Source organism: Sus scrofa, chromosome 4 (genome assembly GCF_054392235.1).
Source record: "Sus scrofa isolate SSC_HxYL_T2T_F1_AM1 chromosome 4, Sscrofa_HxYL_maternal_Yorkshire_Landrace_v2.0, whole genome shotgun sequence".
Taxonomy (NCBI): domain Eukaryota; kingdom Metazoa; phylum Chordata; class Mammalia; order Artiodactyla; family Suidae; genus Sus; species Sus scrofa.
This window is the reverse complement of record NC_139386.1, coordinates 73,401,680-73,426,041: the sequence shown is the minus strand read 5'-3', so window position 1 is coordinate 73,426,041 and position 24,362 is coordinate 73,401,680. Positions and strand designations below refer to the sequence as shown.

General features: G+C 43.3%; 1 long non-coding RNA gene across 1 annotated transcript in view; it reads right to left on the bottom strand.

The window, feature by feature from the left end:
* LOC110260285 (uncharacterized) overlaps positions 1–21,836 on the bottom strand; it is a 493,307-nt gene extending 471,471 nt beyond the window's left edge. Inside the window, exons 1-2 of the long non-coding RNA XR_014843743.1 lie at positions 21,750–21,836; positions 21,502–21,536 (exon numbers count right to left, since the gene is read on the bottom strand). This is a non-coding gene — a long non-coding RNA (uncharacterized LOC110260285). The remainder of the gene's footprint in view (positions 1–21,501; positions 21,537–21,749) is intronic.
* Positions 21,837–24,362: the final 2,526 nt, after the last annotated feature.

Sequence of the window (24,362 nt, the reverse complement as noted above, 5' to 3'; positions counted from 1 at the left end):
GAGAAGGTTCACAAAGGACTCAAAGAAATTATAAGGATATTTCTCCAGCAATTATCCTGTCTCTCTTGCATCATCAATTTTTCCCTCTCTACTAGATTATTCCCATCAGTATATAAGCCTTCAGATATTTCTTCTTCAGATATAAATTTTTTTAAGCTTTTCTTAACCCTACTTCTCTCCTCCAGCTACTCCGTTTTTGTTTTTTGTTTTTTTTTTTTTTTTTTGGCCATACTCACAGCATGTGGCCAACAGTGCAGTAACAACACTGGATCCTTCAGCCACTGCATCACAGGAGAACTCCCAGCTACTTATTTTTTTCTATCAATTTTACAGCAAAAAACTCCGTGAAATGGTACTTTGTTACTTGCAATTTCACCAATGTTCTCTTGGATATGTCCGTTAGTATTTGGCCCCCATTGCATCACTGAAACCACTCTTTACAAAGTCCCCAGTGACACAAGCACCATACACTCCAGGCTTTATCCCTACTTTCTACCTGCTCCTTCTAAATCTCTTTTGCTCATATCTTTTATCTTCCCAATCTCAGAGGGCTGGGAAGCCCCAGAGAGCTCAGTCGATGGTCAAACACCTCAAAGTCACCATGTCCAAAATGAGCTCCCTATACTCTCCCCAAAACAACTCTTCCTAAGGTCTCCCACATCTCATTCAAACCAACTATTATCTTTCCTCTCAAAGCAAAAATCTTAACTCCTCTTTTTGTTCATCTCCTTCATCAGGTCCATCAGGAAATTCTATGAGCATTGCGTCAACAAACATCAAGAGTTTGAGCAGGTCTCATCATCCTCACTGTCACTACCCGGATTTAAAGATCAAGATCACTTCAGTTACAGAGTTCCCGCTGTGGCACAACAGGATCAGCTGAGTCTCTGCAGCACTGGGACACAGGTTCAATTGCTGCCTGGCACTGCAGGTTAAGAACCCGGTGCCCGGGAATCCATATGCTGCAGGGCGGCAAAAAAAAAAAAAGAAAAAAAAGGAAAAAAGATTATTTCAGTAACCTCTTAATTAGTTCCTTCAGTCCTTTTTCAGAAGAGTCTTTTTTTTTTTTTTTTTGGCTTTTTAGGGTGGCACCCAAGGCATATGGAGGTTCTCAGGCTAGGAGTCGAACTAGAGCTACAGCTGCCGGCCTACCCACAGTCATAGCAATGCCAGATCTGAGGCTTATCTGTGACCTACACCACAGCTCATGGCTGGCTCCTTAACCCACTGAGCGAGGCCAGGGATTGAACTTGCACGCTCATGGATACAAGTCGGACTTGATCCCTGGCCTCGCTCAGTGGGTTAAGAATCTGGCATTGCCGTGAGCTGTGGTATAGGTCGAAGACGGGGCTCAGATCCTGCGTTGCTACGGCTGTGGTGTCAGATGGCAGCTATAGCTCTGATCAGACTCCTAGTCTGGGAACCTCCATATGCCTATGGCCCTAATAAGCAAAAAAACAAATAAATAAAAATTCCTCTTCTCAGTGAGACCTCCCCTGGCCACCCAATTTCTATATCTCCCAGCTACTTATATTTCCCCTCATTTATTTCTTCTCATTCAGTTTTCCATTAAAACTATATGTCACTTGTGTATCTTATTTACCATATCTTTCCCGCACTAGACTGTAAGCTTCAGGGGGCAGATATTCTATTTTGTTCACTGTGTTCCCCAATGCATGGAAAAGAGTCAGGCTCTATATAAGCCACATGGTGCTCCATAAATGAATGACTGAATGATTCCTAAATGAAGGCAAACATGATATGATGATATTATGAAAACAAAGAAGAAAAAGAGTATAGTTATAAGAAAATGGTCATTTGTTCTTAGACACAAATCATAATTTGTCTCTCACACTGTAACAAGTTCGATGATCTAGTACTTACTCATCTTTCAAACTCCAACACATATTTCACCTTTCCTACAAATTCTTCTGATAGTCCTAGTACTCTGGGACTCTCTCCCATGCCCGTCTCCTCAACCCTTAACATTGACCTTCATCAGCTACCACTAAAGACCAGGCACAGCACCCTGCTATATGTATGTGTGGATACACCTGCAAACTATTTCTCCAACATTCTGCCATCTCCTTGAGAATATGACCCTCATCTTATACTTTTACATAGTACCCCAATTCCCACCACTGACAATTCATGGAATTCTGTGTATGTGCTTGGTCCGTTTTTACTGAATGTGGGGGAGATCGGAGCATCAACATGTTTTAAAACATCAAGATTCATCAATGCTCAAAGACCTAGGCACTCCTAGGGGTCTCCCAGGAGAAATATCTCTGAAGAACAAGCAATGATAGCAATGGTAAGATTGGGGATACAGTTTTTTTTTAACTCCGTTCTTTTTTTTTTTTTTTTTCCAATTGTAAAAGCATCTCTATAACATGAAATTCACTATTTGCACCATCTTTTAGGATAAGTTTAGTGGCATTAAGTGCATTTACGCTGTTGTGAAGTGTCGTTACCATCTCTTTCTTATATAAGCCTTTATTTATTTATTTATTGTCTTTTTAGGGCTGCACCTGCGGCATATGTAGGTTCCCAGGCTAGGGGTCAAATTGGAGCTACAGTCACCGGCCTACACCACAGCCACAGCAATGCAGGATCAGAGCCTTCTCTGCGACCTACACCACAGCTCATGGCAACATCAGATCCTTAACCCACTGAGCACGGCCAGGGATCGAACCCAAAACCTCATGGTTTCTAGTCAGATTCGTTTCCAATGCACCACGACAGGAACTCCTATATAAGCTTTTTAAATGCTGGTTGCAGGGAGTTCCCCTTGTGGTATACCTGCTTAAGGATCCAGTGTTGTCTCCGATGTGGTTCAGATTTGATCCCTGACCCAGGAACTTTCAAATGTCATGGGTGCAGCCAAAGAAAGAAAAAACAAACAAAATGTCTGCTGCAGAAGCAAATAAGAGATATTCTGCCTTATATGACACTACTATAGCAACAGCAACCCACCCAAATTCCTGGGGCCAGAGTTATGCTTAGCTTTTTTTCAAGTTATCCCAGGACCTTAAGAGGCATAAGTACTAAAAAAAAATCCCTGTAATTAGCACTGAAAACCAGAAAGAAATAGGAAAATATAGAAAAACTTCCAAAAATATTCAGAGAAAATCTGGCAAATAACTTTTTTTTTTTTCGGCTTTTTAGGGCCGAACCTGGGGTATATGGAGGTCCCCAGGCTAGGGGTCTAATCAGAGCTACAGCTGCTGTCATACACCACAGCCCACAGCAACACTGGATCCTTAACTCACTGAGCGAGGCCAGGGATTGAACCTGCATCCTCATGGATCCTAGTCAGGTTTGTTTACCACTGAGCCATAACGGGAACTCCTGGCAAATATCTTTTAAAACTATTCCAAATAAAGCAAAAGATAACTTCCAGTAATTTTACCTTACCAAGAAAGCATCCGTGTAACGAAGTTTATTTTCATTACCCAAAGGTTACCTTATAACTCTGTCTTGCGAGTACTTCACAACAAGTAATTTTGTACAAAAGATGTTTCCCCTTCATCCATCTGCTCCTTTAACTGTTGCCCTCCACCAGAAGTGGCTTCATTAGGTTCTTTTTATTTGCACGCAAGAACCACTGTAGCCAAACTCTACATCACCGCTGGCTGCCAGCGAGCAGTAAAACCCTTTAAACCGCACTCCTTTTCCTCTCCTCATAGTAGTTTTTTAAATTTATAAATCCTTTATTAAATACATATATCTAAGTTCAGATAAAGACATTGGGAGAGAAGTCATCTGTGTGATACGAATATGCAGCGAGTGGGCCCCTGCCCAGGAGGACGTATCATGCAGCAGGTCAAAGCAAAGACTTGAAGTCATATCAGCTCATGTTCCCGTCTGGTTCCCGCAAGCCTGAGCTGCACAAAACTCAAGACAATGAATCTCTGACCTTCAGCTCCAGCTGCTATAAAATGGGGTACATGGCAGTACCTACACATGATGTTTGAATCTATAGTGCTAAGTTCTGTGCCTGGCACAAAGTAAACTAAGTAAGGAGTTTCCTGGTGGCTTAGCTGGTTAAGGACCTGGTGTTGTCACTGCTGTGGTGCAGTTTCTTTTTTTTTTTTTTCTTTTTTTGTCTTTTGTCTTTTTAGGGCCACACCCACGGCATATGGACGTTCCCAGGCTAGGGGTCCAATCAGAGCTGTAGCCGATGGCCTATGCCACAGCCACAGCAACATGGGATCCGAGGTGCATCTGTGACCTACACCACAACTCATGGCAATGCAGGATCCTTAACCCACTAAGCAAGGCCAGGGATCCAACCCATGTCCTCATGGATATTAGGTTCATTAGACGGGAACTCCCGTGGTGTAGTTTCAATCCCTGGCCCAGGAATTTCCTCATGCTACAGAGGCAGCTGAAAACAAAACAAAACAAAAAAGCCACTAAATGAAAATAAGTAACACTAGTATTGTTTTCATGTAACAGAAAGGAAAGCAATGGCAACAACAACAAAATCAATCATCATGCCTAAGGTGGAGAGAATTTTATTTATTTATTTTTGCCTTTTCTAGCGCCGATCCTGAGGCACATGGAGGTTCCCAGGCTAGGGGTCTAATCAGAGCTGTAGCTGCCGGCCTACACCAGACCCACAGCAACGCAGGATCCGAACCTCGTCTGCAACCTACACCACAGCTCACGGCAATGCCAGATCGTTAACCCACTGAGCAAGGCCAGGGATCGAACCTGAAACCTCCATGGTTCCTAGTTGGATTCGTTAACCACTGCGCCACGATGGGAACTCCAGGTGGAGAGAATTTTAAACTGCATCCCTTCACTAATAAGCTGGGGGTAGGAAAAATTTTACCAGATCTTTGTATCACATAGCTTAAGGACCAGGGAATTCTCCTTCTGTACAGTGATGGACATGCAAGTTATGAACGGTGAGGCCAGGAGCTCATCTAAATGAGGAGGCGGACATGAGTCTACATTATGTTTGTTTGTTTTATGGCTGCAGTGGCAGCATATGGAAGTTCCCAGGCCAGGGATGAATCCGAACCACAGCTGCAGCAACACCAGATGCTTTAACCCACTGCACCAGCTGGGGATCCAACCCAAGTCTCCTCCACAGAGACCTGAGCAGCTGCAGTCAGATTCTTAACACACTGTGCCACAGTGGGAACTCCTAAATTATGTTTAAAAAGAGCAGGAATTTGGGGAGCTGTCTCTGGGCAGCTCCAAGGTTTCAGGAGCCCTGGAACCAAGGAAAAGAGAGGTAATGAGCTCATGAGCTCCCCAGCTATGAAGAAAGGCCAACAATATTTAAACAGTTTAGGGCCCTCAAGCAGACCATGGTCAGTAAAAAATGACCCATGATACAAAGTGGTCAATCAACTAGTTTTGTGCAAATCATGTCCGAGGTTGAACCTGAAGTCTTTCCTTGTTCTGAGTTGTGATGACTTTATTAACTCTAAAACCTTCCCAACAGTCTTGCATGCAGCACCTCATCAGTGGTGATTTTGGAGCAAAGGAGCAGGGGTTGGGGTGCAGGTAGAGCGCTGTAGATGGGGAAAGAATGGGGGCCAAGGGGGAGGAGGTTGGTGAGAGGAAAATGGAACTGAAGAGCTAGTGTGGATTAACAGCAAAAAATGACAAGATGTAAGTTCTTCTAGGAATCCCTGGGAATATTGAGAAGAGCATTGAACCTTCAATATCTGATGCAATGAAATCTTTAGTTGCTCTGTTTAGAATAAATGTTAAAGAAAATATGAAAGCTGGAAGACTTGGGAATCCTCTGGTTACAATTATTAACTTTACATATCTATTAGGAACTAAAATTTTTACATAACTGTACACTTATATTTGGATGGATCTAAAGTTAGGAAGTAGGAGTTAAGAAGTTTAAATTACAATGATATTCTACTTAAAATATGTAAAAATGGTGTTATTTTATCGAAACTCTTACATTTCATCAAGTGCAAAAAGTATAAACCGGGAACCAAGAAGGATCTGCAATATGTCATATAACATATGGAAAGCATCATTAACGACGAGAATCAGCCAAAGTGAATGCAAATTCCAGCCTTGCTCCTTAACTGTGTGAGCTGGAACACTCACTCAAGCTCTCGACGTTTCAGGAGTCTCGCCTGCCAATGAACGCTAAGGGACCCGCTCTGTTGGACCAGACATCTGTGGGCCCCACACCGCCACCTCACCATCCTTCCATTCTTCCCCACTCCCTCCATTCCTGATGCCCTTCGTCCCCTTGGCCTCCTTGGAGTTTGAGGACCCTCCAAAAGCCCCTGCTGAATGTCTGGACTTCAGCATAACTTAAGACTTTGGGGCTGGTTCGGTTGGTCCGTCTCAGTAGCTCCCACACTCTGCCCCTCCCTACTGCCTCAGATGTGGACTTTCTGCTCCAGCCACCAGCCCTGCCACTGCTCCTACTCATATCCCAGAAGGCCACGGCCCAGTCGTCAGCAAGCAGGGGAGATTTTGACAGTAATAATACCCATTGCTAAGTTCTCACGACAATCAAGTGAGATCAGGTCTGCAAAAATTGTATTTTTATAAAGGGTTAGACCACAGTTTTATGCTGGCAGTCATAGAAAGCTGCCTCAGTAACAACGTGTCAACCCTTGAGCTTGGATGTTTGAAAAAATGTTACAGTCATCTATATATTCCGCTTTCAGTTGCTTTTTCTTTTGTGTTGACGTGGGGATCTGACCGAAATGAGTAGGCTGTAATACGGTCTTTACTTACAAATCTGTCTGCCTATAGAAGCAAATAGATGCCAATGTAAGACGCAAATGTTACCACTACTATGGAGAATGAAAAACTGGGAGTAAACTTAACAGACTCACAGTTAATAGTTGAGGATAACTCCCAAAATGCATCTATGAGTTAGTCTCGGATTCCCTCCACAATACACGGGAATCTCAACTCCTGCAGGAGCCCTGGAGAACCTGCCCCAGGGTCCCACTAGCCCACCACCCACAGGGTATAATCTCCTCCTTAAATGAGAAGACTGGATACCTCAGAGACCCAGATGGATGCACTTTGCTCAGCTACCTGCATCTCCCTGAGGTTTCACTGACCTGTGCAATACTCCTTTTCCTCACTTCCCCCCCTTTCTTTTGAGAGAGGGGATAGTTTTGTTGTTTCCGCTGTACTCACGGCATGTAGGAATTCCTGGGCCAGGGATCAAACCAAGGCACAGCAGTGACAATGCCAGATCCTTACCCCACTGGGGAACTCTCTCCCCTTTCTTTTCCTAACCTCCACTTCACCTTTTTTATACGTTTTCTCACCAGAAGCCTTAACCAAACAGTAAGCACCTGAGTCCAGGACATAAGTTTGGTTGGATGGGTTCCAGCTGCCAAGAAACTCAGCAGCTGTTCCTGAATGGTTGAGGTTTGAGTGAGATAGAGGTATTGAGATCCTGGAAATGAGAAACCGAATTCTGCCAATCATTTAAACCACTATTTTAAAAATGACAAGACATGAAGCAGAAATTAACACAATACTGTACATCGACTATAATAAATAAATAAATAAAATTCATCTCCTCCACCAGTGGAGAGAGTTTCCTCAACCCTTACTATAATTTCAGTGATGGAGATAGTAAGAAAATATTTGGAGATTTAAAACAAAACTAAATCTGGAGTTCCCATCGTGGCTCAGCGGTTAACGAATCCGACTAGGAACCATGAGGTTGCGGTGTTTGATCCATGGCCTTGCTCAGTGGGTTAAGGATCTGGCATTGCCTGTGAGATGTGATGTAGGTTGCAGACAAGGTTCGGATCTGGTGTTGCTGTGGCTGTAATGTAGGCCGGCAGCTACAGCTCCGATTAGACCCCTAGGCTGGGAACCTCCATATGCCGTGGGAGCGGCCCAAGAAATAGCAAAAAGACAAAAAAGAAAAAAAAAAAAAAAACTAAATCCATCACATGCAAGTCTCCACCTTGTGGGAGACAGTGAACAAAGGGAGTTCCATGCATTCCCAGACATGCCAATGACTGTAAAGACATACACACCTTTATTAAAAGAGGACTTTTAAAAAGATAAAATAAAAGCTACAAGACGCTTCATAGTAAGTTCACTCCTGGAAGAAGAAACTGTCGACACAGCTTGTGCCAAGGGGACCGGCAAGCACTTCCTGCCGAGCCTGCCCTCGTGGATCCGGGTCAGGCAGCTTATTTGAAGCTGTCCTTTGAATCCAAACACTGTCCCATCTGTCAGTTACAGTCACCTGCCGGCTCAGTCACAAAAGCTCCCTGTCACCTCTGGACAGGAGTCTGACAGCTTCCAGAGCATCCGTTCTGTCACTAACACTTATTTCTTTTCAACCTGCATAAGATTATAGTCATTTAACTGGGCCAGAGACACTCTTTTTCTGTTAAGATCAGCCCCAGGCCAGACCTGTCCTCACTGGGAGTGTGTCTACGGGTCCATTTCCTGGGTCCTCCCTCCCAGCCCCTCTTGGTGGCCTTCGTCAGTGACTCGTTCTCGTGGGAGCCATGCTCAGGAACACAGGAACGTTGACACTCCATTAACTTCGGAGGTGAATGACTTTCAAGGTGTGTTTCTGCTAAATTATAAGTGGCACATTCAGGTCGATTAACCGCACCCCCCCTTACCTGACCTGTTTGTCTCTCAGGCAGTAGGAACTGCCACCTCTCTCTCAGGACACCTGCTTCTCAGGGAACACCTCAGCCAGGTGACAGCCTGAGCGGCTCATGTTGGGGCGCGTCCCCCCCGCTGCCTCCTCAGAGAACCCCACACCCCCAAAACTCATGCAACCTTCAAGGCGCAACCCGGTTGTTTTCCGCACATTGGCAACTACAGGAATGTGCACTGATGTGTGTAGAGATGGCAAGTATGCATTAGTACTTGCTGGTAATACTTAAGCTCAGTTAACCAGCCGTGTAGGGCACCACATAAAACTGGCTGGACTGGAGCCACTGGAAACGGAAAATAAAAGTCTTACAGAAAGGTGTGTAGGGTGCATTGGTAGGTGGTGAAGTCTTAATTTTTGGAAGGAATTTCATGAGAAAGAACCAGATGGGAGGGGCTTGGAAAGTGGTGGAGCAGAGGGGAAAAAATGTGAAATTGCTCTTAAATATACTGTGTTGGAGGTGGTTGAGGTACCCATGAAGTGAGAACTGGACACTGGAACTTAAAAGAGAGGCAGAGGCTGAGGAAAACTGACTGGAGAATGATGAGCCCAGAGCTCATTCCTAAAGCCTGGGAGTGGCTGAGAGTCACAGAGAAAAAAGAGAACAGAGAAAGGAAAGAGAGAGCTAGGCTGAGACATATTGCCATGCTTCTTTCGTCTGTCCCTTTTGCAGCACAAGTCTGTTTACGGAACGGTGAGTAACTGCTGCAACTAGAGCTTAGGACGGATGGGGTGTAGTACAGAGAGGACGCTGAAGGCAGACATTTCCGTCAAGAAAACCAGTCTCTCAGCTCCAATAAGATACCCACAAAAATCATATCACCAATGCCCCTATTACCCCATTCACACTGGACAAGGGAGCCTCATAATCTAATCAAATCTGGAGAACAAAAATCTAACCTCAACTTAGTTTATCTATGGTTAAACAATAAAAATCCAATTTATATAATTTAAGATCTTAGAAAAGCTCACACAGGATTTGGTACATAAATACTGATGTATTCTATCATAATTATCTTTCCCATGATAACAAAATCTGGATTGCAAATTTTAACTAGCACTGTACAGTTACTCAATTCTATTCAATACTAGCCACAGGAATTTGATATCCCTGCTGTAAAGCACAGGGTACTATATCCGGTCTCTTATGATAGAGCATGATGGAAGATAGTATGAGAAAAAGAATTTATATATATGTATGACTGGGTCACTACGCTGTACAGCAGAAACTGACACAACACTGTAAACCCAATAAACTTTAATTAAAAAAATAAAATTGCAAAAAAAGGAACTGGATTTATATTGGCTACTGATCAACCACTGTAGATTTCTAGAATGTGTCTTTGTGCTTACACTTGTACTATACTTATAACTCTATACTGCACCGCACAATGAAAACCACAGATTATTCATTTACTTTCTGCTCCATTTCTCCGGACACTCGAGATCTCCTGCGTGGGTTTCACTGGAAACTGCTATTCCGTATACCCGTCTGCTTTTGCTAACATGTGCACAAGAGAGCAAAGATAAAGAAAACGCAGGTGTCCGTCAGCTCAAATGCTTTTCCCCGCTCCATCCCACTGCTTCCTCCTCTTTTTCCCGGTGTCCCACCCACTCACAGGCAGGCCTTCTCATGAGGCTGATATATCAGTTACATGAAAGGCAAGCCACTTACCACAGCAAACTCAACCCAGCAAAATGAAAGCTATTTCTCCCTCTCTCATAACAGCCTGAAGTGACAGGCAGTCCTCGGGGTTGGTAGTGCTGCTCCGTGAAATCATCCAGGGACCCACATTCTTGTCCCCCCATCTCCGGGGGCCTTGTGCTCATGTGCATCTTTGGGACTGGCGAACCACACCACGGTCAGCCAGAAGGGGCAGGAGAAAGCAGAACAGCCGTGTCACTTCTGTCCACATCCTGTGGGCCAGAGGTTGGCAAATGTAACCCATGTGCCCCCGAAATTGGGGGCGTGGTCTTTGAGGGAAGAAAAACTGAAGGAGGGAATGGACATGGGGGACAGTTAAAAGTCTCTGTCACAGCTGGTTCAGATCTGGGCTTAGAGAAGGCCACGTCTGTCCCGTCTGAGCATTTCTCACACCAGATTCTCGTGGGGCTGCTGCAACTAGAGCAGTGCTAATACTGCCAACTGGAATCTTGACATTGCCAGCACTGCACTGAGTATTTTATATACATTAACTCATATAACTCTCACAACAAAGACAGGAACTGGAAACCATCATGCCCACTTTAGAGATAAGAAAAACTGAATTTAGAGGAATAAATCAACTTTCCCAAGCTCAGTTGGCTATGTGGCAGGGCCAGGAGAAAAGGGAAGAGTGAGGTGGTCACACGTAGACTTGAAATAAACTAGACCATTGAGAAAGCTCTGAGTTAAGAGGGTGGGACTGAAAGCTGGGCTCCCACAAGGAACTAGAGTGGAACCAGGGAGCCAGGATGAGAGCAGAAGGATGCTTAAAGCTAGCGTTAAAGAGATGAGCTGTGGCCATTCCCACCAAGGCACTGGGGGAGTTGGGAGTTTGTTCTCCCCTGGGGCCCACCAGACCCTGCATCTGGTAGCAACCTGCTCACTGGAGGGGGAACTCCTGCCTGGTGCCATAGTCAGTTTCCATGTTTCAGGACCTGGAGGTGCTCTGTCCCTTCTTAGCCATTCAGCACATGTATTGAATGTCATCCACTAGTCAGAATCTGTGCAGAACTCGGGAATTTAGAGATGAACAAGAACAAGTCACCCCTCCCCTTCACAGACACAAAGTCTAGTAGGGAAAACAGACATGAATTAGATACATGGTGCTCACAAGAGTGTGTAACAAATGTAACAGCAGAGCAGTGCTGAGGGTCACTGTCTGCCTCATGTAAAGTGGAGGGGGGCATTCTTCTCAGGGAGCATGAGGTGAGGAAGTGACCCTAAAGCTGCATAAGGAATGACAGGATGAAATGAGATAACAACTAGAGGTTTTCTGTAGCCCACAGCACACGGGTGCTTTAAACCAATCTCTCTAATGGCTGCATAAAGATGATACAAGAGTTTAAAAAAAAAAAAAAAGTAACCATACTTGTAGTAACCATACTACATTGACTCTCTTCTCAGAGCCTCATTTCCAAGATCCTAACTCTGATTTATTTTAATTTGATCTTCATTAAGGACTATCTTTTCCTGGCGACCCTTGCTTCCCTGGCATTGATGCTTTCATTATATGCCTTCAATTTCGCCCATCTGATTCCCTCCCCTACAGATTTTTCCTGGGGCAACCAGTACTTCCAACAGACATCTTATACGTCTTGCTATAAAATGTCAGTTACGGTCCCTACTATTAATGAAAACAAACTTCAAGAATATTTGTAAAATCAGCCCAACTAGAGCACCCCTGGAGCCCTTTCAGTCTAAAACACCTTTGGCAAAGGTTCACTGGATCAGAAACGAGTGCCATCATAAAAGAAAATAAACTGACTGATAATGAACAGTTCTGGGGTCACCATTCACACAAGACTGGAGGCTGCTAAGAACAAGGGAGGCTACCCCCTGGGTGCCCCTGGAGTCTGGATCCTCATGATTGACTAGATCCAAAATTAAGCCAGCTCACAGAATAAAAAAAATCCCCCTGGCAAGAAGATAGAGTGAAGAATTTAAGAAGCAGTGCTTGTATCTTCAGAGGGATAAGTTTCATTTCTTGAGATACTTTATGCTCAGGACCGGGTTGCTGTACAAATCACAAATACTTTATCCATTCCCCAGATATTTACCGAACACCTAATACATGCCACACAGCATCCTAGGTACTAAAAGTGCCACAGGTAGACACCGTCCATGCCATGTGGGCCAACAGACACACAAATAAATCTATGATTATAAACTGTGGAAAAGGCTATAGAGGAAAATTAAAGAGTTGGGTAAACATTTTGAGAGGAGACTATTTTGATTAAGAGGTCAGGGAAAGTATCACTGAAGAAGGTATTTAAGCCCAAAATGAAGAAGAAGAGGCCAGCAAAATGACAGGGCTGTGAATGCTGATGAACCATGAATGCAGAGTATGGGATTTAACACCCAAGGCTATGGAGGAGGGAACTGAGGCTCCTGTGTAAGCCCAGCAGAGAAGTCACCTGCGTTCTGCAGGCAGGAGCCCAGGTCCCTGGCTACGGCAAGCCAAGAGGGTCATAAAATCTCTACCTCTCACTACAGGTCATCTAAATTTTAGCGTTAAATTGTTTTCTATCTTCAGCAACAAAAATGAAGAAAGAAGTGACCAAGAGTTTGAATTCTGACTGCTGAGGTTGTCACTATGTCAATCCTGAACTCTCCAGGGAGAATGAATCATTACATTTATATTCTGAGTTCACTTAGTATTTTGACCACTCTACTGTCTATTACTGTATTTTTCTCTTTTTTTAGGGCTGCACCTGTGGCATATGGAAACTCCCAGGCTAGGGGTCTAATCGGAGCTGTAGCTGCCGACCTACGCCAGAGCCAGAGCAATGCGGGATCCGAGCCACATCTTCAACCTACACCACAGCTCACGTCAAAGCCAGATCCTTGACCCACTGAGCAAGGCCAGGAATCAAACCCGCAATCTCTTGGTTCCTAGTCGGATTCGTTTCCACTGCACCATGACTTTACTAATTTTTCTCTCCTTCTAGCTTGCAAGGTTATAATGTATAGAAATGTTACATTTTTATTTATATCCCTGAATTCTAGAACACTGCCTAGAAAAGAGTAGCTATTCTATAAATATATAAGAAATAAATACATGAAGAAAAATAAGCTAAATCAGTCATTACATCCTATGGAATTATCTTATATTTTAAGGAGATATGGATTTACATACATTATTATTTTTATTTAAAAGTGTCTAAAGGTAATACTGATGAGAAATAGCTTCTTTGCTTTATTGGATGATTCTCAAATCTTAGAGAAAGAGGAAGAAATTGAAAAATATATACTAAGGTATTATATAAGGAGTTATTTTCTTATCAAAATGTCAGATCATTATGGTCAGTGAAGATACAAAGCCCTCCACATACCACTTGACCTCAAAATAAATGCATCCATCCTTTAAAAAAAGGAGGGGGGGTCAACACAGAGTTATTTTGTCCTCTCACTGAAGAAGACTTATATTACACACTAATATAATACGAATGTAATTATTCTAAAAAAAAAAAAACCCCATCCTATTCAGAAACATTGCATTTTGCACAAAAATGCCAGCCGCCCACAATCACTGAGATACACTCACCATTGACAATGACCAGGTATCACGTATAATAGGACCAGACGCAGCAGACAAATTAAAATGTGTGTCTTTGTCAAATGATACTGTTTGGAGCAATGTAAGTGACATGGCAATTAATGTCTGTGAACAGCTGGTTTTAAAGATTAAAGAAAGTGATTATTTTGCCCTGCCAATGGACAGAGCTACCTAACTGTGCAAGATGTTGGCATTTTAAGGTACACTTCTGTGAAATGCTAAGGATGAGAGCATGCTGTTTAGAAAAATTTAACCCTGACTTACAACAGGAGGAGACCATTTGGAAGTGTTGTAAGAGGAGGTCCAGAATTGCAACATGCAAACCGGGAATTGTGTGTTGCCGTTTATATGGCCAGAGCCAAATCACAAGCTTATCAAAGCAGGAAATTACTTGATTATAAAGAATGATTCCACTTCTTCCTGTATGTGCTGCTTCTTTTCTTCCCATAATAGTGGTCTTTAAAGGAAAACAGAGAGAGAGAGAAATGAAGATTGAGAGAGAAACATGTTTCCATGTATCTGGAGGGACTACCAGCTTTAACAGACATATTCCTCCAAATGGCTGAGTGATCAAGAAGTCCTAACACCGCAAATACAAAATATGTCCAAGGTCCCAATATCAATTTCTCTATGAAGCAAAATGTCTCCACTAGCAAATTAGTATCGTGAGCTCTGGTGACCAAATCCATCATGGTAGAGCCTTGACATCTGAAAGGGATATGTCTTATGACCTTCCAGATCTTACGAACATTCAGGAAGAGAAACACAGAGCTGGAGTTTCCTGGTGGCTCAGTGGGTTAAGGATCCACTGTTGTCACTGCTGTGTGGTGGACTTGATCCTTGGCCTGAGAACTTCTGCATGCTGCAGGCAAGGCAAAATGAAGGAAGGAAGAAAGGAAGGGGGTGGGAAGAAAACAAAGAGAGAGCTGCCAACGGACTGTGTTTGGAAAGATAATTTCAAAATTAACAACGTATTTCTCAACCCAAGAGATTTACTCTTTGGGGAATAAGGCCAGTTCACTGACACAGCAAGTATCCATTGAGGTCTTTATTTTGTTGCTACAAAGCCAGTTAGAAGGTGAAGGTGGTCACAGTGGAGCTGTGAAGAGGTGTAAGTCAAAGCCATCTGAAGACACAGTTCCTGACTGGGTCAGATATGGCTGGTGAGGATGATGATAGAATCATAGATAACTGCTATGTTTCTGGTTTTAGTAAATAATCAGAAGGACAGGATACCTTTATTGTGATATGGAGAACCAGGGAGGTGGTAGAAGTTGAACAAAAAAAAAAAAAGGCTTTTAAGGAAAATCTGAAGATATTACTGACTGGAAAATTAAGAAAAGGCATGTCAAGTATCAAGTATTACACCTGCACCACAGTATCCAGATGTGTGGGATGCATCACCAGGATGGATGTGAACATCTGGGGCTTGATTTACTGGCTTTTTGAGCATCCAAGTGCAAGTATTAGGGGTTTCAGTGGGCGAAGAGAGAGGGAAGCTTGCAGATTGAAGCTGAGTAGATTCTTTGATATGCAAGTCAGAAAAAATATTACAAAATATTTACCCATCATCAAGTAGCTTATTAGCACTGTCACACCACATATCGTTGACAGTGAAGAGTCTAGGCAGGGATGTTCTTTACCGTGTTGGTGCCACAGGCAAGACTCAAAGGCAAACAGAAACGTTTGGGGGAAAAAAAATTAAATGACTTCCCTGTGATGTGTGAGCCCGAGTGGCAAAGTCTACATCCTGTTTCGTAAGCTCAGGTATAGAAAACCTTTTTTTACAATATTGGTCTCTGTTATCATTGCATTAATCGGTATCTAAAAGTCACCAACTCAACCTTAGTCCTTATTTAGAAAGATCCAGTGCGAAATATATTGATGGCACCCAGAAGCAGCTAATCAATAGTGCAGGGATTCTTTCTGACTTGGAAAATCAGAACTTGGCAGATAAAAGGACTTTCTGTCTTGGCTCTCAAATCAATAGGTCAATTGGTTCTGGCTCCAAGTATTCAATATATATTTAACCTAAAAATAATAGACTCTTTTGACCCAGTTCTATGAACCTCTCTTTATTAGTGTGCTATAAGTTATTGGGGAAAGACTGAAAAAAAAAAAGATAATAATTGACAGGACAATAGCGAAAAGGTAGAAAGGTAGAGAATCACTTTCATACAGGATTCTAGAGACATCTCTGGTTCATTTTTTTTTCTCTAAATGTTATAGATTCTACCCTGTAATAGCTCTTAGGTCTTTCCCCTCATCTCTTCTTACTTACACCCACTCTCATTCTCTCACCCTTCAATGCAAGGTTCTCCAAACCCTTTAATGCTCTTTAATTCATTCATTCAACATATGTTAATTGAACAGCTATTTATGCAGCAGGCACTATTCTAGGTACTCGCAAACAATAAAGAAAAAACACCTTGTGCTTAAGGAGTTTACAATCTCTGGAGAAAATATAAAAGCAAGAAACACAATAAGTGAATTATATAGTATGTGCTATTAAAAAAAAAAACACAGAAGTGGTAAAGTGAGGTGAAGAGAATGGATTCAGTAGTATGTAAGGATATGCTACCATGTTAGATTATCTGGCCAGGGAGTCCTTGTGGAGAGCAGAAAATCTGAGCAGAGACTTGGCTGAGGAAGAGGAGGAGTTGGCAAAGCAGATACCTGGGGGAAAATCTTTCCAGAAGGGGAAAGGACCAGAGCACAAGCCCAAAGCCAGGGACTCAGAGAGTGAGGAGCGGTAGAGAAGTGGAAGTGAGGTTGGGCTGACTTCCTCTTCCCCCTGCAACACTCAGCTCAGCCACAGAGGAGTCACCAGACTTCTTCCCCACCACCCAGCCTACCAGTCAATACAAGGTGTGGATTTTATCCCATAAAGAGCCTTCTGAGGTCTTCTTTTCTACTTTCATCACTCCTCAAAGGGACTGCTGAAGTAGGTCTTATCTTTCTTCCAGTCCACTGGTTTTCAAACTGTATTCCAGTGAATTTTAGGAATTCCTTGGAAGTGATGCAGGGCTTGAGGGTGGACCCACTTACCACCCTGATAAAGAAATATCAAAGAATATTTTGGGGGGTTTTTTTGGCTACACCCAAGGCATGGGCCAAGGATTGAATCCATGCCACAGCAGCGACCCAAGCTATAGCAGGATCCTTAACGGTTAAGCCACCAGGAAACGCCCAAGATTATTTTTCAAAATGTTCACTGGGGTTGTGTCTGGGTGATAGGATTTCACAGAATCTTTGTCCTTTTTTTTTTTTTTTTTTTGTCTTTTTAGGGCTGCACCCACAGCATATGGAGGTTCCCAGGTTAGGGGTCCAATCGGAGCTATAGCTACTGGCCTACAACATAGACACGGCAATGAAGGATCCTTAACCCACTGAGTGAGGCCAGGGATCAAACTGGAGTCCTCATGGATGCTAGCTGGGTTCATTAACCGCTGAGCCACGACAGGAATTCCTATACTTTTTCTTAAAGAACTTTTTGTATTGCTTTTTTGAAAAGAGTATTTTTATAATACTACACAGTTGAACGTTAAACAATGGGGGTTAGGGGCACCTACCCTTTGCATAGTTGAAAATCCACATATAGCTTACAGTCAGACCTCTGTATATGCAGTTTCTCTGCATCAGTGGATTCAACTAATCTCAGATCATGCAGTACTGTAGTATTTACTATTAAAAAAAAAAATCTGTGTATGGGAGTTCCTGTCGTGGCACAGCGGAAACGAATCCCACTAGGAACCATGAGGTTGCAGGTTCGATCCCTGGCCTTGCTCAGTGGGCTAAGGATCTGGCATTGCCGTGAGCTGTGGTGCAGGTCGCAGACTTGGCTCGGATCTGGCGTGGCTGTGGCATACGCCAGCGGATACAGCTCGGATTAGACCCCTAGTCCGGGAACCTCCATATGCCGAAGGTGCGGCCCTAAAAAAGACTAAAAAAAAATAAAAACAAAAAATCTGTGTATAAATGGGCCCACATAGTTCAAACCTGTGTTATTCTAGTGTCCACTATAAGAACTTTCATAATTAAAATGTCAAGCTCTCCTACTTGAGGGAAGAAGCCTCACCCTCTTTATTTACTGGCATGGAGAAATGCATTACATTGTTGAGTAAAAAGTAATCTATAAAATGATACTATGTCTCTGTCTTTACAGAAGAGAGACTCTAAGATACACAGTAACAAGTTAGTGATGATTTTCTCTGGACACTGTGATGACAGGTGACTTTCCATTTGTGCTTTTCTATACTCTCAGATGTTCTGTTCATTGAACATATATTACACTTACAATTTTTTAAACATCAATGTGTTTTCGTTCCATAAAGAAAAACTAATACTTAAAGCTTAATACTATCACTATTTACATTGAAACAACCTTAGTTAATGCTAATTAAGTGTCCTACCCATTCTAATGTCTCTCTCCCTCTTTTTTTCCTTTGGCAGCACCTGCAGCATGCAAAAGTTCCCAGGCCAGGGATCAAACCCACACCACACCACAGCAGCAACCTGAGGCGCAGCAGTGGCAATGCAAGACCCTTAACCTGCTGAGCCACCAAGGAGCTCCCCAGTCTCTTGACATGTTCTGTTCCCCTACTGATCCACTGGTCACATCAAGAAACTCAGGAAAAGACATTCACGCAATCATTTCTTTTTGTGCCACCCTAAGATAAAAGGACCAAGAAAATGGCATTGGAGTGAGCACAGAAGGGAAGCCTGGCATTCCTCCAAGTGTACCCTCAAATGGATAAAGGTTGGGACTATGACCTTCAAGTTGGGAATTCTCACCACATTTTTGTCCAGATTCTTCCCAACAACAATAATACTCTCTATTTATCTCAGCTGTTTAATACCTAACCTTTAATTTCTATTTCTCACACCTGGAAGCCTGTTTTTTCCTCATATTGATACAGGTGCTTTATCATTTCAATCTCTCCCCTTTGGAACTGCATTCTCTTGCTCACATCCTAATCATAAAGGGTGAACTGCGGACCTTACCTAACACTTGTTCCTAGAAATCCTGACCAGAAAAGCTCTCCTCTGTGTCTTTATTTTATATCTAAGTCATCTTCCTAGGCAATGAACCCCCCAAAAGATTAATGTAGTTTGAGCTTTTATAGAGGAATATCATTTGTGCACTGTCATATTTAGCACAAATGGTGCTTCAGTCACAGCTCAGTAATATTCCAGCATATTATTTCCAAGGCACTTGAGAGTTTAAAGAATTATTGAAGGGCACGCTGTACTCATTTGGTAATAAGGCAGAGAGCACGGCTGTCTACATATGATTTCAACAAATGGAATCACTGCTAATTTCATCGCACATAGCAAAATAGTTGTGATAATAACCCAGGTAAAAAATCCCACTGGAGGAAATCGATGAGAGTCTTTTATAAGACCTCTAAGAAGTATTGAAGGGGAAGTTCTAGGAGTTGAAGGCAAGATGCTGAGAAATCATCTTCCCATACTGAATGCATAGCCTTGACACTGTGGTTTTGTCAGGCCCGGGAGTGAGGCCATGACTGGCCTGCAGGAGCTGCTGAGCTGCACTGCAAGACGTAGCTCAATGGAGAGGTCAGAGCTACTGAAGGAGGGAGTTGACATCCTTAGAAGAAACTGTAGATACACCAAAGCTCAGGTGTATGGGGAGAAAAGTCCCTGATCACTGCAGCTTTGTAAAGAGCACAGGTGAGACAGGTTGTCTATCTTTTTTTAACATTAGACAAATTTTTATTAAAGTAGTCAATTTACAAGGTTCCTTCAATTTCTGCTGTATAGCAAAGTGACCCAGCCATACATACACATATATTTGGGTTTTTTTTTTTTTTCATAGTTATCTTCCACCATGTTCTAATCCTAGAGACTGGACAGAGTTCCCCGTGCTGTACAGTAGGACCCTGTTACTGATCTATTCTAAATGTAATAGTTTGCATCTGCTAACCCCCAACTCCCGGTCTGTCCCCTTCTCTCCCCACCTCCCCACTGGCAAAACACGTCTGCTTTCCATGTCCATGATCTGTTTCTGTTTTGCAGATAGGTCATTTGTGCCATATTTTAAACTCCAAATAACATTCAAATAGATGTGTTTTAGGGGAAGGAAAGGTCACGCTCACTGTCAGATATCACCAACTAGCAGTTTAAAGGGTTCAGGATGTCCAATAATCAGCAAGAGAGTGAAACCTACAGTCATGAGAGGTCCTTTCATATACACTGCCCCAGCTCTATTTCGGACACTGATTTTTTTTTTATTAAGTTATCTGTTTTAAGCCATGATACTATTTAAGTCTCCAAGTTATGAGAATCCTGAGAACAGGGATGGATCTTTCCTTCTGTTTCTGGATAGGCACAATGTTGCCATTTCAGGAACTAGCTTATTCAAAACACATTACAGCTTCTCCTGCTTCTTAAAATTTATTCTCTGCTATCAGAAACTAACATCAGTGAGATGTTTTAAGGATACTGTTATTTGTATTAGTTTTTAAAAATCCAATTCTTTATTTAGACAGAAAGGTCTCCACCTTCAGGCTTCTCTACCACTTGCCAACAACTTCAAGCCCCTCCACTGTGCCCGCTATGTCTGTGCCCATAGTGACCAAAGGAGTCTCCACCTCTTTGGAGAAATCTCCTGGAACACCCTGTGGGCAGGGTCTACACATTACTCCTTAAGGGAACATAAAATTATTTCAGTAATAGTTGGTTATTACTGGGGGAAAAAAAGTAAAATGGGCAGGTACATCTAAAGCTCCTTGAAGTTTTTGACTAGATACGAACTAGATTAAAACCATAAAAAATATACAAGTGCCCGTCATGGCATAGCAGAAATGAATCCGACTAGGAACCGTGAGGTTTTGGGTTCGATGCCTGGCCTCGCTCAGTGGGTTAAGCATCCCAGTGTTGCTGTGAGCTGTGGTCGGAGACCGCGGCTCGGATCCTATGTTGCTGTAGGCCGAGCGGCTGCAGCTCCGATTAGACCCCTAGCCTGGGATCCTCCATAAGCCACAGGTGCAGCCCTAAAAAATCAAAAGACAAAAAAATATATATACACACACGTGTGTGCCTGAGTTCCTGTAGTGGCTCAGCAGATACGAATCTGAAAAGAATCCAACTAGTAACCGTGAGGTTGCCTGTTCAATCCCTGGCCTCACTCAGTGAATTAAAGACCCAACATTGCCCTGAGCTGTGGCGTAGGTCGCTGAGGAGGACTGGAACCGGAGTTGCTGCAGCTGTGGTGCAGGTCTGCAGCTGCAGCGGCTGCAGCTCCAGTTCAACCACTAGCCTGGGAACCTCCATATGCCGCGGGCACGGCCCAAAAAGAAAAAAAAAAAAAAAAAAAGTACACAAGTGCCAGTAAATGGTTCACCCAAATAGAGCTGAAGTGACTGTACGCCAACATAGTGCCCTGTGGGGAACACGTTCCAAGACCCCAGTGGATGGCTGAAGTCGTACATACCTTATAAAGTTTACCTTATAAATGAGTCACTGGAGGAGATGAAGAACAGTAACAAACAATAAATAGAACAATGATAACGACACCCATACTAAAAGGTACACGAATGCGGTCTCTCTCTCAGACCATGTACTCACCTGTCTTCCCGGGAGGATGTGAGATGATGCCACGCCTGTGGAATGAGATGAAGTGAGGTGAAGCCCACAGGTTTTGTGACACAGCGCTGAGCTGCCCTTACTTTGTTTTGCCGCCGCCCAGCAAGCCAAACACTAAACGCGAGGCTCTCAGAAAAGACACGGTTCATTTGCAAGACAGCCAAACGAGGAGACAGAAGAACCAACCTCAAACCCAGCTCCCCCCAAGGCAAGGGGTTTGGGGTACTTACAGGATAAAGCAGCAGCAAGGTGGCGTGAGATGGCGGGAGCCTACGGAGCCTGAGGAAGGGTGATTTGAAAAAGATTCGGAGACTGGTGTTCTGCGCAGACGGGAGGAGGCGATAAGAGCTGTGCATGTGCTGGGGGCGGGGCTCCTGCCCTCAGGTTAAAAGGTCACACAGAGTGAGACACTCGCGCATGCCCAGTTGCAAGGTCCGTGGTCCTATCCAGTCTTATCCAGCTCAGCTCCAACTAGATGCAGCTGATTCCCGGCTGGGCTCAAACTCCAAGTTCCTGGAAAAACACTTGAGCAAACATCTTATTGTTGAGGCTACGTGCGGCTTGGAGGACATGCAAGTCTTGAACCAATTCTGGTGGATTTAACCCACAGTTTCACTGTTCTTGACCTTCTGATGATACATCAGCAGAAGGATCAGTTGCTTGGAGTGGTCCTGAGTCCTCAAGCCATGACAGCGTCAATGGCTGGGGATCCTGGTGGTGCGGACAGAGCGGATCTTGCAAGATTTGATCACACTGCTAGAAGGGTGAGGAATTTTACATTTATGAATTGTTTATTTCTGGAATTTTCCATGTAGTGTTTTCAGACATTGGTTGACTTTTAAGGTAGCTGAAACCACAGAAAGCGAAACCCGTATAAGGGGACACTGCTGTTTAGGAAGATGGTTTTTCTAGATTTTCTTCAAATACAGAGATTGTATCTTGCATTGTTTGGTATCTATCTGCTCTATAACACCTGGATTTGTTTGTTTTCCTGTGCCTCCCTCCTCCTCAGGCACCTTATCCTGTGATGACTTCAACTCACCAACACATGTTTCCCTGAATACCTCACTATTCAGGGGTGGCTGTGGGCCTTAACAAGAGCCAGTGAACATGAAATTCAGAATATTGATTCAGACATGCTCTTCCCCTAGCTGCACACTGCACTGTGCATTATTAGAAGTCGCTTTGCAAACACTAGGGGACTTTGCAAACACTCGGGACACTTTAGAAAGCAAAATAGAGAGGAAAAAACAGACTTAATAATACGTTTGAGCTCTAAGTGAAGCCCCAAAGCCTGGTCTAATTTGCACTTTTCAGTAACATTTTTTAAAAAATCAACCTCTTTTAATTTTTAAAATAGTTTGAGACAGGTTTTCCATTATTTGCAACAATAATTTAAAAAGTACTAACACATCCAGAAAAAAATTGAATTATATCTATTTAAAACCCAAATCATGAAGTACCAGGTCAACAACTAAATAAGGCCTTTTGGGCCTATAATTTTATGCAGTACTTATCACCAGACCCCCAGGTGCTGTGACAAATGAGCAAGTTAAAACAAGGAAATATATCATTTCTCAGGTTCTACTGACAAAGACCTCTTTTATTTTGATTTTTAAAAAATGTTATCTCCAAACAAAACTGGAACTGAGGATTACATACAATTTTCTCTTTTATTCAAGGCCCAGATGGCTGACTGCAAAAACTTAATTTTTGGTCTCCTGAAACTTGAGGACTGTCAGCTCTTAAGATTTTAAGTAATTCAGTCAAGTGACTACAGGCACTGGAAGGCTTGCCTTCAGTTTTTGTGGTTGTTTTTGTCTTGTCATTAATAATTGTAACATATCTTAATATTCATAAGGCTGTCCTCAGAGAAAATCAGCAGGGTGCCCCCCCAGACCTCCTGCCCCATATCTGACAACATAGGTTGTTTACAAGCTAGGATCCCCAAGGATGGAGTTTTGAGCAGCTGGAGCTTTTAAGGACTGGTGTGATGGAGCTCGGTGAGCATTTGGGAACATTTGGCAATTGTGCCATGAGATGATGGCTTGAGGGAGGATTGACTGTAGGAGAACAGTGACTTGTGACAGAGGCAGACAGGGACAAGAGGAATTTGGGTTGACCATGGCACTCTGGAGAAGGTTTTTAAAGCTCACAGATTTGCTTCGTTACAGGGTTTTAGGGAGGGAGGGGTGCTGTGCAGCAGGATGGAGCCCACTTGTCCTGCCTCTTTCTCTCACCCCCATACTTACCTGCACAACCCTCAGTGCTGTGAACCTGATGGCTTTTTCTGCCATGGTTCGATTATGTTCTATGACATGGGTCACTTTAAGAAAGGAAGATTACCAACATGTATACCACTTCATTGTCTAAGACCTTAAAAATCTGGGTGTTTTCTCTGGCTGGGAGCAGGAGAGGAAATGTGAGATTCGGAGCATGAGAAGAAGTCAAGTCACCATTGCTAGCCTGAACATGGAGGAGCCACAGGCAAGGAACAAAAGCGGAATCTAGTTGCTGATAGCAAGTCCCTCTTTACAACCAGTAAAGAGATGGAAATTTAGCCCTGCAACTGCAAATAACTGAAATCTGCCAACTACAAGCATGAGTTTATTTTGGGTGCTTTTTTTTTTTTTTTTTTTGTCTTGTCTTTTTTGCCATTTATTGGGCCATTCTCGCGGCATATGGAGTTCCCAGGCTAGGGGTCTAATAGGAGCTGTAGCCGCCGGCCTGCGCCAGAGCCACAGCAACATGGGATCCGAGCTGAGTCTGCAACCTACACCACAGCTCATGGCAACGCCGGATCTTTAACCCACTGAGCAAGGCCAGGAATCAAACCCACAACC